Raw genomic sequence first — 12,997 nt, forward strand, 5'->3', positions numbered from 1 at the left:
TATTAATTAGCTTTAAAGAGGAAGGGATATATACTATGGTATATACTATGGTATATACTATGATGTGGATGAACCTTGAGGACATTATGCTTAGTGAAATAAGCCAGTCATAAAAAGATTTATACTGCATGATTCCACTTAATGCGGTATCTAGAATAGTCAGATTCATAAATATAGAAAGTTGAATGATATTTTCCAGGGGCCAGGAGGAGAGAGGAAAATGAATTAGTTAAATCGATGTAGAGTTTCATGTTTACAAGATGTAAAAATCCTGGAAATTGATTGCACATCATTGTGAGCAGAGGTAACTCTACTGAACTGTTACTTAAAAATGGTTAAGATGGTTAAGTTTTATACGTATTTTATCACAACTTACATTTTTTATTAATAGAGGATTTTATGAAGAGCTATATGCTAATAATTTTGAAAAGTTAAATGAAATATCTTAGAAAAATTAAACTACCAAATCTGAAAACATGAATAGACATATAATTATTAAGGATGTAATTTAGAAATTTAATTTGCCAAAAAAAAGATAATAATCACTGTTACTTTTTTCTTTTTCTTTCTTTCTTTCTTTTTTTTTTTTTAGATTTTACTTATTTATTCATGAGAGACAGAGAGAGAGAGAGAGAGAGAGAGGCAGAAACACAGGCAGAGGGAGAAGCAGGCTCCATGCAGGCAGCCCGACGTGGGACTTGATCCTGAAACTCCAGGATCACATCCTGGTCTGAAGGCGGGAGCTAAACTGCTGAGCCACCCAGGCTGCACTGTTACTTTTGTTCCTACAGTCTGTCCTAATTTATTTCAGTCCTTCTCATCTTTTCCAGTAAGAGTGAGAGGGAAGAGTTGATAGGGCAGGTTGGAGACTGTCCTTTCTCTATGTGGTCGCTAGGCACTTGGAGCTTTAAATCCCACTCCTTGGGTCAGCCCTGGTGGCTCTGCGGTTTAGCAATGTCTTCATCCCAGGGCGTGATCCTGGAGACCCAGGATCTAGTCCCATGTTGGGCTCCCTGCATGGAGCCAGCTTCTCCCTCTGCCTGTGTCTCTGCCTCTCTCTCTCTCTCTCTGTATCTCTCATGAATAAATAAATACGATCTTAAAAAAAAAATCCCACTCCTTCCCTACACCCACCCTTTCCTTTAGCCAGTCTAATCTCATCACTCTTTCTCTAGTAGTCTCTGTTTTGAAATCGTCTTTGTACAACTTCTGCCTGGAAACCCATTTTTACTTGTATTTCCAGTTGTGGTCCATTTTTAGGGTCTATTTAAAATTTAGGCTGCTTAAAAGGCTTGTTAAGATTTAGAAGGGTGTCCCACTAGCCTATCCCTTGATAGTTCATGCTCAAAGTGTGAGCTTGATATTTCACATGCTTACTTTGAAATTGCTCATTTTGCCCCATTCTGTTTCGGACTTAACCCATCATTAATTGTTCCATGTATTCTATCTGGTGTGATGGGTGGTACCTGGACAGTTAGGGCATGCATCCAGGGTTCTTAAGGTTGGGGGTAAAGGGATAAAAACAAACCTTTACTAAGAATTCTCACCTCTTCAGCTGGCTGCATAGGACCAGACTTCAGTGCAGGCTCTGTGTCTCCTTGTTGCTTCCCTAGGGTCTGATTGCAACTTGAATACTTAGTTCACAGCCTTTTGTGCACTGTGTAGTTACCTGCCTGACTTCTTAAGACCCATAGATAGTTTCCTGGCTATCTTAAATTTATTGATTCTCAAAAAAAGTTTGAAAAGTATTTTTGAAGCAATAACAATGGTTTTATTACCACCTACCCCAGTTATTCATGTATTTAACATTCAGCAAATATTTAGGAATTACTTCTCATGTACTATACACTTTTTTTTGGAGCTAGGCTACAGCAGTAAAAGAAACAAACAATAAACATAATTCTAGTTGTAGTGTGACAAGGGGAGACCATAAGAACGACAAACACAGTAAATAAATTATTTAGTATTATAGAAAGTGTGAAGAGCCATGGAAAAAAGAAAAAAAACATGGTGGTGAAGGAGATAAGGATTGTGGGAATACGGGACTAATTGTCATACTAAATAGGATATGCAATGTAATCTTCATCAAAGTGATATTTAAGCCAAACAGTGATATAAGGAAATAGGCAATTGACTATACAAGGAAAAAAGTTCTAAGTAGAAAAACAAAAACAAAAACAAACCCCCCAATGCATCCATAGCAGAGGTCTTAGAGGAAGAGTCTATCTGGTGGGTATAAGGGATTGTGGAAAGCCAGAATGAGGAATGCTTAGAGTAAGCAAGGAGGAGAATAGTAGATGAGGTCAAAGCGGCATTGAGGAGCCAGATTTATGTAGTAATCACAGTAGACTAATTTTTACTGAGTGAAATTGCAACTCTTACAGGATTTTGATCAGATGAGTAACAGGGTCTGCTTTTGTTTTAAAAGTATCCCTCTTAGGGCACCTGGGTGGCTCAGAGTTTGAGCATCTGCCATTGCCTCAGGGCGTGCTCCCACAGTCCCGGTATAGAGTCCTGGGATCGAGTCCCACATCGGGCTCCCTGCATGGAAGCTCGATGTGGGACTTCTCCCTCTGCCCACATCTCTGGCTCTCTTTCTGTGTTTCTCATGAATAAATAAATAAAATCTTAAAAAAAATAAAAGTATCCCTCTGGTTCCTATATTGAGAATAGACTTTTTGGGAGTAAGTGAAGAGGCACATTGGTCTGCTAGGAAAGCTACTGGAAAAATCTAAATAAGAGAAGATGGTGGCTTGGAATAAGAAGGTCATGGCAGAATTGGTGAGAACTTCTCATATTCTAGTTTAATTTTGAAGGCAGAACTATTTCATGATGGAGTTAAGAAGAAAGAAGGAGAATGAGAATGAGTTTAATGTTTTTAGCTTCACGTAGAGTTTGAAGAGTAGATTTGTTGTCAGCTGAGTTGGGGAAGCCTGTAAGTGGATGGAGCATGTTTGGGGCAAAGAATTCGAGTTATGGATTAGATTTCTAAGTATAGATGTAAAAACCATACATTCACATTGAAAACAAAATTAAGGCTATACAGAAATATTTTACATTAGTTAAAGATGCTTTTGGTAGAAGGTAATAAGTTTTTAAAAACATTTTATCTATTTGAGAGAGATAGCAAGTGTGCGGGGTGGGAGGGGCAGAGGGAGAGGGACAAGCAGACTCCCCACTGAGCAGAGAGCCTGATGCTGGGCTTGATCCCAAGACCATGAGATCACGACCTGAACCAAAGGCAGATGTCTAACCGACTGAGCCACCTAGGCACCCCAAAAGGTAATAAATAGGAAGATGTAATGTTGCATGTAAAAAGAAATCCCAAGTTTAGTCACTTTCAGAGCTGGTTGATCGAGTGGCTCACCAATGTTATAACATCATGGTGTTTTTATCTTTTTTTTGTTGCTGTTAAGATATCTGTTTCTCCTCAGATTAACCCCTTCACCTAAGATGTCTTTAATAGTTTTAGGTGTCATATTTAGACATAGCACAATATAAAGCTGAGGAGCTGTTTCTTACTTTTATTTATAATGTTGAACAAGCCTTTTATGTCTCTCAGTAGGTTTATGTCTTGGCCTGAATTGCATTACTTGCCCATTCTGAAACAAATCACTGGGAAGGGGGATAGCACCGCCCTGATTAGCTTAGTTCCTTAAGAGTATTCAGTACATGATCAGTGGATGACTCCAGTTCTCCTTGAAGCAAATTGCTATGTGGAAGTGGGTGGATACTTGAACAGAATTATTTTCAGAGGAAGCCGGAAGGGAATTACCAGCATGAGAGCAGGGTTGGCAGTCACATGACAGTTGTAGGAATAAAGAAGACAGTAAAAAGCATTCATAATCTACCCAGTGAAGATAATCATAATGTATGTGAACAGACTTTTTTTTTTTTTGTATACACTGGCACAAAAATAGATCTTTCTTCTAACCAAATTTAGTTGTGTTAATCTAAATTAAATCATAGTATTGTTTTATAATATGTCTTGGTAGCCAATGCCTTTCTGTTAGTGAATAAGATTTCATCATCATTTTAATGGTGCCATATTTTATCATGTAGCTGTGTCATAATTTAATAAATTTCATTTTCTTTAACATTTTAAATATTTGGAAAATGCTTTAGTGAACAATTTCTTAAAACATCTTTGTACACTTTCTGATTTTTTTCTGGAGGTAAAGTCATAGGAATAAAATTGCTGAATTCTAGACTTGCAGGGTTCCTTCAGAAAGATTATATCTAGCTGACTGTGTGAATGTACTTAACTTCTTTCTCCACCTATTCAGCTAGATACTGCTGATGTGTTGGCTGATTTGTGCAATTATAGTTTAGGGATTAAAAGCATTGGTTTTGGGTTACACCTACCTGAGATTATATCCTAACTCTATTTACCAGTTGTATGACTTTGGGAAGCCATATAACTTAACTTCTCTTAGCTCGTTTTATCTGTATAGTTGGAGGTGAAGAAGGTGTTCATATTTGATTATTATTGAATGGTGCTTTTAAAATTTATGATAAAATTTCTTAATTTTGAATTATTTTTATTTTCTCATTTTTTCCCTCAATAAATCCTGTAGCTGGCCCGAGAAAAGAGATGCATTGAATCTTGTAATACCTGCTGATAAGAAAGACATGGGAAAGTTAGTGGATGTATACAAGGTGCTGAAGCATCTAAATCAAGATGGGTCATTAACAGTGAGCTTTGTTCTTCAGGACCCATTCATTGGTAAGCTGGGCTGTGTGTATCTGTGTGTGTGCATGTGTACACTTGGGTGTACACATGTGTACCTGAGCTTTCCCTTATATTTCTGAATCTCTTTCTGAGCTTGGGAGGGTATTTATGAATATATTCCTTGAAACTTTATTAGATCTCACAAGTAAAACTATCAAGACCTGGAGAATTTTTTAAAGACTGGTATTTGATGTATTTCATTTCTTTAATGTTTTTTGGTCTCTTTAAGCTTCTTGTTTCTTCTTGTACCAGCTTTTGTCATTTTGTATTTTCTAGATTTTGAAATTTATTAGACTGTACCTGTTCCTATATTTATTCCTTTATGACATTAAATTTATTAGTAGTATTGATTATTTTAATTCATATTTAAAAGATTTTTAAAATTGATTTTGAGAGAGAGTGTGTGTACACACATGTGCACATGAGTGAGGGGAGGGGCATAGTCAGAGGAAGAGAAGAATCTCAAGCAGACTCCACACTGAGTGTAGAGCTCAATGCAGGACTCAATTTCACAAGTCTGATATCATGACCTGAGCTGAAATCAAGAGTTAGACACTTAACTGACTGAGCCACCCATGAGCCTCTGATTATTTTCATTCTTAACTCACTGCTGATTTATATCTTTTTTTTTTCTTGACCATTTTGACTATTAAAAAAAACACATGGGATCCCTGGGTGGCGCAGCTTTAGCGCCTGCCTTTGGCCCAGGGCGCGATCCTGGAGACCCGGATCGAATCCCACGTCGGGCTCCCGGTGCATGGAGCCTGCTTCTCCCTCTGCCTATGTCTCTGCCTCTCTCTCTCTCTCTCTCTGTGTGACTATCATAAATAAATAAAAATAAAAAAAAAACATTCTTCAAGAATCAGCTCTTGGTTTTATTTTTTCTCTGTGGCACACAGATGCAGTGGCATTAAATACAGTCGTATGATAGTGGTTTACCCATTATCACTATCTATTCCAAAACTTAAAAAAAATCATCTTCAGGATGAGCTGTATAACAATTAAACAATAACTTTCCCTTTTCTCTGTCCACCAGCCCCTGATAACTACTATTCCAGTTTTTGCCTCTGTGAATTTGCTTTTTAATTTTCTTAAGTGGAATCATGTAGTATTTAAATTTCTGTAAAGGCTAGTTTCAGTGAGCATGTTTTCATGGGTCATCCATGTTGTAGCATGTATCAAAATTTCCTTATTTATTTGTGGATGAAAAATATTCTGTTATGTACATGTCACTTTTTGTGTATCTATTCATCGCTTGATAGACACCTGGACTCTTTCTACTTTTTGGCTATTGTGAATAATGCTGCTAAGAACACTGGTCTGCGGGCAGACCTGGTTTAGCGCTGCCTGCAGCCCAGGGTGTGATCCTGGAGACCTGGGATCGAGTCCCAGTCAGGCTCCCTGCGTGGAGCCTGCTTCTCCCTCTGCCTGTGTCTCTGCACCCCCCCCGCCCCTCTCTCTGTGTGTCTCTATGAATAAATAAATAAAATCTTTTTTAAAAAAACCCACTGGTCTGCAAGTATCTGTTTGAGTCTCTCTTTCCAGGTCCTTTGGACATACACCTAGGAATTGTATTGCTGGGTCATAAGGTAGTTTTATGTTTAACTTCTTGAGAAATTGTTCTCCACATGGGCCATTTTACTTTTCTACCAGCAATGCATGGGGGTTCCAATTTCTCTGCATCCTCACCGACACTTTTTTAGTTTTTGATTATAGCCTTTCTAGTAAGTGTGAAGTAGTATCTCATTTTGATTTTAATTTACATTTCCCTAATGACTAATGGATTTTGAGCACCTCTTCATGTGCTTGTTGGCTTTTTACCCTCTTTGGACAAATGTCTGTTCAAGTCCTTTGCTCATCTTTTATTATGTTGTTTGCTTTGCTGAATTTCAGGAATTTTTATATTTTCTGAAAATCAATCCTTTGCCAGTATAAGGTTTTCAAATATTTTCTTCCTATCAATAGGTTGTCTCTTCACCTTCTTGATTATATCCTTTGATGCAAAAAGAAATCTTCATTTTAATGAAATTGCTTTTTCTTGTTGTTGTTGTCTATCCTTTGGTTATATCCACGAAATTGTTACTGAATCTGGTGTCGTGAATATTTTCTCCAATGTTTTCTTCTAAAATTTTTCATAGTTTTAGCTCTTAAGTTTCAATCTTTGACTACACTTAATGGATTGTGGATTTGGAGTTAATTTTTGTATATGAAGTAAGGCAAGGGTCCCATTTAATTCTTTAGCATGGGATATCCAGTTTTTTCTGCAGCATTCATTCTTTTTTTTAAATTAAATTAAATTTTTATTTTTTAATAATAAATTTATTTTTTATTGGTGTTCAATTTACCAACATACAGAATAACACCCAGTGCTCATCCCATCCAGTGCCCCCCTCAGTGGCCGTCACCCATTCACCCCCACCCCGCACCCTCCTCCCCTTCCACCACTCCTAGTTTGTTTCCCAGAGTTAGGAGTCTTTATGTTCTGTCTCCCTTTCTGATATTTCCCACACATTTCTTCTCCCTTCCCTTATATTCCTTTTCACTATTATTTATATTCCCCAAATGAATGAGAACATATAATGTTTGTCCTTCTCGGATTGACTTATTTCACTCAGCATAATACCCTCCAGTTCCATCCACGTTGAAGCAAATGGTGGGTATTTGTCGTTTCTTTTTTCAATTTTTTTTAATTTTTAATTTTTTCATTTATGATAGTCACATAGAGAGAGAGAGAGAGAGGCAGAGACATAGTGCTCCATGCACCGGGAGCCCGACGTGGGTTCGATCCCGGGTCTCCAGGATCGCGCCCTGGGCCAAAGGCAGGTGCTAAACTGCTGCGCCACCCAGGGATCCCATATTTGTCGTTTCTAATGGCTGAGTAATATTCCATTGTATACATAAACCACATTTTCTTTATCCATTCATCTTTTGATGGACATCAAGGCTCCTTCCACAGTTTGGCTATTGTGGACATTGCTGCTATAAACATCGGGGTGCAGGTGTCCCGGCGTTTCATTGCATCTGTATCTTTGGGGTAAATACCCAGCAGTGCAATTGCTGGGTCGTAGGGCAGGTCTATTTTTAACTCTTTGAGGAACCTCCACACAGTTTTCCAGAGTGGCTGCACCAGTTCACATTCCCACCAACAGTGCAAGAGGGTTCCCTTTTCTCCGCATCCTCTCCAACATTTGTGGTTTCCTGCCTTGTTAATTTTCACCATTCTCACTGGTGTGAGGTGGTATCTCATTGTGGTTTTGATTTGTATTTCCCTGATGGCAAGTGATGCAGAGCATTTTCTCATGTGCATGTTGGCCATGTCTATGTCTTCCTCTGTGAGATTTCTCTTCATGTCTTTTGCCCATTTCATGGTTGGATTGTTTGTTTCTTTGCTGTTGAGTTTAATAAGTTCTTTATAGATCTTGGAAACTAGCCCTTTATCTGATATGTAATTTGCAAATATCTTCTCCTATTCTGTAGGTTGTCTTTGAGTTTTGTTGACTGTATCCTTTGCTGTGCAAAAGCTTGTTATCTTGATGAAGTCCCAATAGTTCATTTTTGCTATTGTTTCTTTTGCCTTCGTGGATGTATCTTGCAAGAAGTTACTGTGGCCGAGTTCAAAAAGGGTGTTGCCTGTGTTCTCCTCTAGGATTTTGATGGAATCTTGTCTCACATTTAGATCTTTCATCCATTTTGAGTTTATCTTTGTGTATGGTGCAAGAGAGTGGTCTAGTTTCATTCTTCTGCATGTGGATGTCCAATTTTCCCAGCACCATTTATTGAAGAGACTGTCTTTCTTCCAGTGGATAGTCTTTCCTCCTTTATCGAATATTAGTTGACCATAAAGTTCAGGGTCCACTTCCGGATTCTCTATTCTGTTCCATTGACCTATGTGTCTGTTTTTGTGCCAGTACCACACTGTCTTGATGACCACAGCTTTGTAGTACAACCTGAAATCTGGCATTGTGATGCCCCCAGATATGGTTTTCTTTTTTAAAATTCCCCTGGCTATTCGGGGTCTTTTCTGATTCCATACAAATCTTAAGATGATTTGTTCCAACTCTCTGACGAAAATCCATGGTATTTTGATAGGGATTGCATTAAATGTGTAAATTGCCCTGGGTAACATTGACATTTTCACAATATTAATTCTGCCAATCCATGAGCATGGATATTTTTCCATCTCTTTGTGTCTTCCTCAATTTCTTTCAGAAGTGTTCTATAGGGTATAGATCCTTTACCTCTTTGGTTAGGTTTATTCCTAGGTATCTTATGCTTTTGGGTGCAATTGTAAATGGGATTGACTCCTTAATTTCTCTTTATTCAGTCTCATTGTTAGTGTATAGAAATGCCACTGACTTCTGTGCATTGATTTTGTATCCTGCCACACTGCCGAATTGCTGTATGAGTTCTAGCAATCTTGGGGTGGAGTCTTTTGGGTTTTCTATGTAGAGTATCATGTCATCGGCGAAGAAGGAGAGTTTGACTTCTTCTTTGCCAATGTGAATGCCTTTAATGTCTTTTTGTTGTCTGATTGCTGAGGCTAGGACTTCCAGTACTATGTTGAATAGCAGTGGTGAGAGTGGACATCCCTGTCTTGTTCCTGATCTTAGGGAAAGGCTCCCAGTGCTTCCCCATTGAGAATGATATTTGCTGTGGTCTTTTCGTAGATGGCTTTTAAGATGTTGAGGAATGTTCCCTCTATCCCTACACTCTGAAGAGATTTGATCAGGAATGGATGCTGTATTTTGTCAAATGCTTTCTCTGCATCTAATGAGAGGATCATATGGTTCTTGTTTTTTCTCTTGCTGATATGATGAATCACATTGATTGTTTTAGGAGTGTTGAACCAGCCTTGTGTCCCGAGGATAAATCCCACTTGGTCATGGTGAATAATTTTCTTAATGTATTGTTGGATCCTATTGGCTAGTATCTTGTTGAGAATTTTTGCATCCATGTTCATCAGGGATATTGGTCTGTAATTCTCCTTTTTGGTGGGGTCTTTGTCAGGTTTTGGAATTAAGGTGATGCTGGCTTCATAGAACGAATTTGGAAGTACTCCATCTCTTTCTATCTTTCCAAACAGCTTTAGTAGAATAGGTATGGTTTCTTCTTTAAACGTTTGATAGAATTCCCCTGGGAAGCCATCTGTCCCTGGACTTTTGTGTCTTGGGAGGTTTTGATGACTGCTTCAATATCCTCCCTGGTTATTGGCCTATTCAGGTTTTCTATTTCTTCCTGTTCCAGTTTTGGTAGTTTGTGGCTTTCCAGAAATGCCTCCATTTCTTCTAGATTGCCTAATTTATTGGTGTATAGCTGTTCATAATATGTTTTTAGAATCGTTTGTATTTCCTTGGTGTTGGTAGTGATCTCTCCTTTCTGATTCATGATTTTATTAATTTGAGTCTTCTCTCTCTTCTTTTTAATAAGGCTGGCTAATGGTTATCTATCTTATTAATTCTTTCAAAGAACCAACTCCTGGTTTTGTTGATCTGTTCTACAGTTCTTCTGGTCTCTATTTCATTGAGTTCTGTTCAAATCTTTATTAACTCTCTTCTTCTGCTGTATGTAGGATCTATTTGCTGTTTTTTCTCTAGCTCCTTTATGTGTGAGGTTAGCTTTTGTATTTGAGTTCTTTCCAGTTTTTGAATGGATGCTTGTATTGCGATGTATTTCCCCCTTAGGACTGCTTTTGCTGCATCCCAAAGATTTTGAAGGGTCGTATCTTCATTCTCATTAGTTTCCATGAATCTTTTTAATTCTTCCTTAATTTCCTGGTTGACCCTTTCATCTTTTAGCAGGATGTTCCTTAAACTCCACGTGTTTGAGGTCCTTCCAAACTTCTTGTTGTGATTTAGTTCTAATTTCAAGGCATTATGGTCTGAGAATATGCAGGGGACGATCCCAATCTTTTGGTATCAGTTCAGACCCGATTTGTGACCCAGTACGTGGTCTATACTGGAGAAAGTTCCATGTGCACTTGAGAAGAATGTGTATTCAGTTGAGTTTGGATGTAAAGTTCTGTAGATATCTGTGAAATCCATCTGATCCAGTGTATCATTTAAAGCTCTCGTTTCTTCGGAGATGTTGTGCTTAGAAGACCTATCTAGTATAGAAAGAGCTAGATCGAAGTCACCAAGTACAAGTGTATTGTTACCTAAATATTTCTTCACTTTGGTTATTAACTGATTTATATATTTGGCAGCTCTCACATTCGGGGTATATATATTGATGATTGTTAAGTCCTCTTGTTGGATAGATCCTTTAAGTATGATACAGTGTCCCTCTTCGTCTCTCACTATAGTCTTCGGGGTAAATTTGAGTTTATCTGATATAAGGATGGCTACCCCTGCTTTCTTTTGAGGACCATTTGAATGGTAAATGGTTCTCCAACCTTTTATTTTCAGGCTGTAGGTGTCCTTCTGTCTAAAATGAGTCTCTTGTAGACAGCAAATAGATGGGTCTTGCTTTTTTATCCAGTTGAAACCCTGCGCCTTTTGATGGGGTCATTAAGCCCGTTCACGTTCAGAGTTACTAATGAAAGGTATGAGTTTAGTGTTGTCATGATATCTATTCATTCCTTGTTTTTGTGGATTGTTCCATTGGACTTCTTCTTCTTCTTCTTTTTTTTTCCATTGGACTTCTTCTTAAAGGGGGATTTTAAGAGTCCCCCTTAAAATTTCTTGCAGAGCTGGTTTGGAGGTCACATATTCTTTCAGTTCTTGCCTGTCTTGGAAGCTCTTTATCTCTCCTTCCATTTTGAATGAGAGCCTTGCTGGATAAAGCATTCCTGGTTGCATGTTCTTCTCATTTAGGACTCTGAATATATCCTGCCAGCCCTTTCTGGTCTCTGTGGAGAGGTCTGCTGTTACCCTAATATTCCTCCCCATAAAGCCAGGGATTTCTTGTCTCTTGCTGTTTTAAGGATCTCTTCATCTTTGGAATTTGCAAGCTTAACTATTAAATATCGAGGTGTTGAATGGTTTTTATTGATTTTAGGGGGGGGGAATCTCTCTATTTCCTGGATCTGAATGCCTGTTTCCCTTCCCAGATTAGGAAAGTTTTCAGTATGATTTGTTCAAATATATATTCTGGCCCTCTGTCTCTTTCGGCACCCTCGGGAACCCCAATTAAACGTAGGTTTTTCTTCCTCAGGCTGTCGTTTATTTCCCTTAATCTATCTTCATGGTCTTTTAATTGTTTATCTCTTTTTTCCTCAGTTTCCCTCTTTGCCATGAACTTGTCTTCTATATCACTCACTCATTCTTCCACCTCGTTAACCCTCGTCGTTAGGACTTCTAGTTTGGATTGCATCTCATTCAATTGATTTTTAATTTCTACCTGATTAGATCTAAATTCTGCAGTCATGAAGTCTTTTGAGTCCTTTATGCTTTTTTCTAGAGCCACCAGTAGCTGTATAATAGTGCTTCTGAATTGGCTTTCTGACGTTGGATTGTAATCCAGATTTTGTAACTCTGTGGGAGAGAGGACTGTTTCTGATTCTTTCTTTTGAGGTGAGGTTTTCCTTCTAGTCATTTTGCTCAGTGCAGAGTGGCCAAAAACAAGTTGTACTGAGAAAAGGAGAAAAGAGAGGAGAGAAAGAAGGAAAAAAAAAGAAAAAGAAAAAAGGAAGAAAAGAAAAAAAAGAGAAGAAAAAGAGAAAGAAAAAGAAAAGGGTGGGGGAAGCATACAGAAATCACAAAGCAAAAACAAAACAAACAAAAAAAGCCCAAAAAACAAAAAACAAACAAAGAAACAAAAACACGGGGGAGTATCTTCTGTTTCTGTATACTTTAAGTCCTTTGACTTCCCCTGGAACTTGTCCGTCTAGTTGATCTTCTGGGGGAGGCGCCTGTTGTGCTGATTTTCAGGTGTTAGCACTTGGGGGAGCTGCTCTGCCCCCTGCCTGGTGCAGGGCTCAGTGGGGGTTGTTTACCCCGTGAGGCTCCAGGAGGAATAACCATAGTGGCCGCGGCTAGCTCTGGAGCCCTGGATTCAGCTCCCGCAGTAACTACAGAGCTCTGGGTCTGCAGGGACCTGGAGGCTCCGGGGGCGGGGCCGCTGATCTGCTCAGCTCGGAGGGCACAGGTGCCCTCCCGACCTCTGTCCCGGGGAAGGCCGGATCCTGGGCTGTGTGTGTCCTGGCGCCCAGTGCTCCCGGGCCTGTGCTGTTGGATTCGCGCTCCCGGCCGGCGCAGCCGCCTCTCCGCGGAGCCGCTGCCCGAGCCCCCCCGACCTGTTCCTGGGACACGCAGCCCCCTCCGCACG

General features: G+C 39.1%; 1 protein-coding gene across 11 annotated transcripts in view; it reads left to right on the forward strand.

The window, feature by feature from the left end:
- ACSL6 (acyl-CoA synthetase long chain family member 6) overlaps nt 1-12,997 on the forward strand; it is a 279,559-nt gene that overhangs the window by 38,190 nt on the left and 228,372 nt on the right. For 9 of the 11 annotated variants that reach the window (XM_055302578.1, XM_055302584.1, XM_055302589.1 and 6 more), the window contains one exon: nt 4,578-4,726. The exons of the other annotated variants lie outside the window; for them this stretch is intronic. The gene's annotated coding sequence lies outside the window, so the exon portion shown is untranslated. The remainder of the gene's footprint in view (nt 1-4,577; nt 4,727-12,997) is intronic. 11 annotated transcript variants of the gene reach the window in all.

The sequence above is a fragment of the Nyctereutes procyonoides genome, unplaced genomic scaffold, assembly GCF_905146905.1.
Source record: "Nyctereutes procyonoides isolate TBG_1078 unplaced genomic scaffold, NYPRO_anot_genome, whole genome shotgun sequence".
Lineage (NCBI taxonomy): Eukaryota > Metazoa > Chordata > Mammalia > Carnivora > Canidae > Nyctereutes > Nyctereutes procyonoides.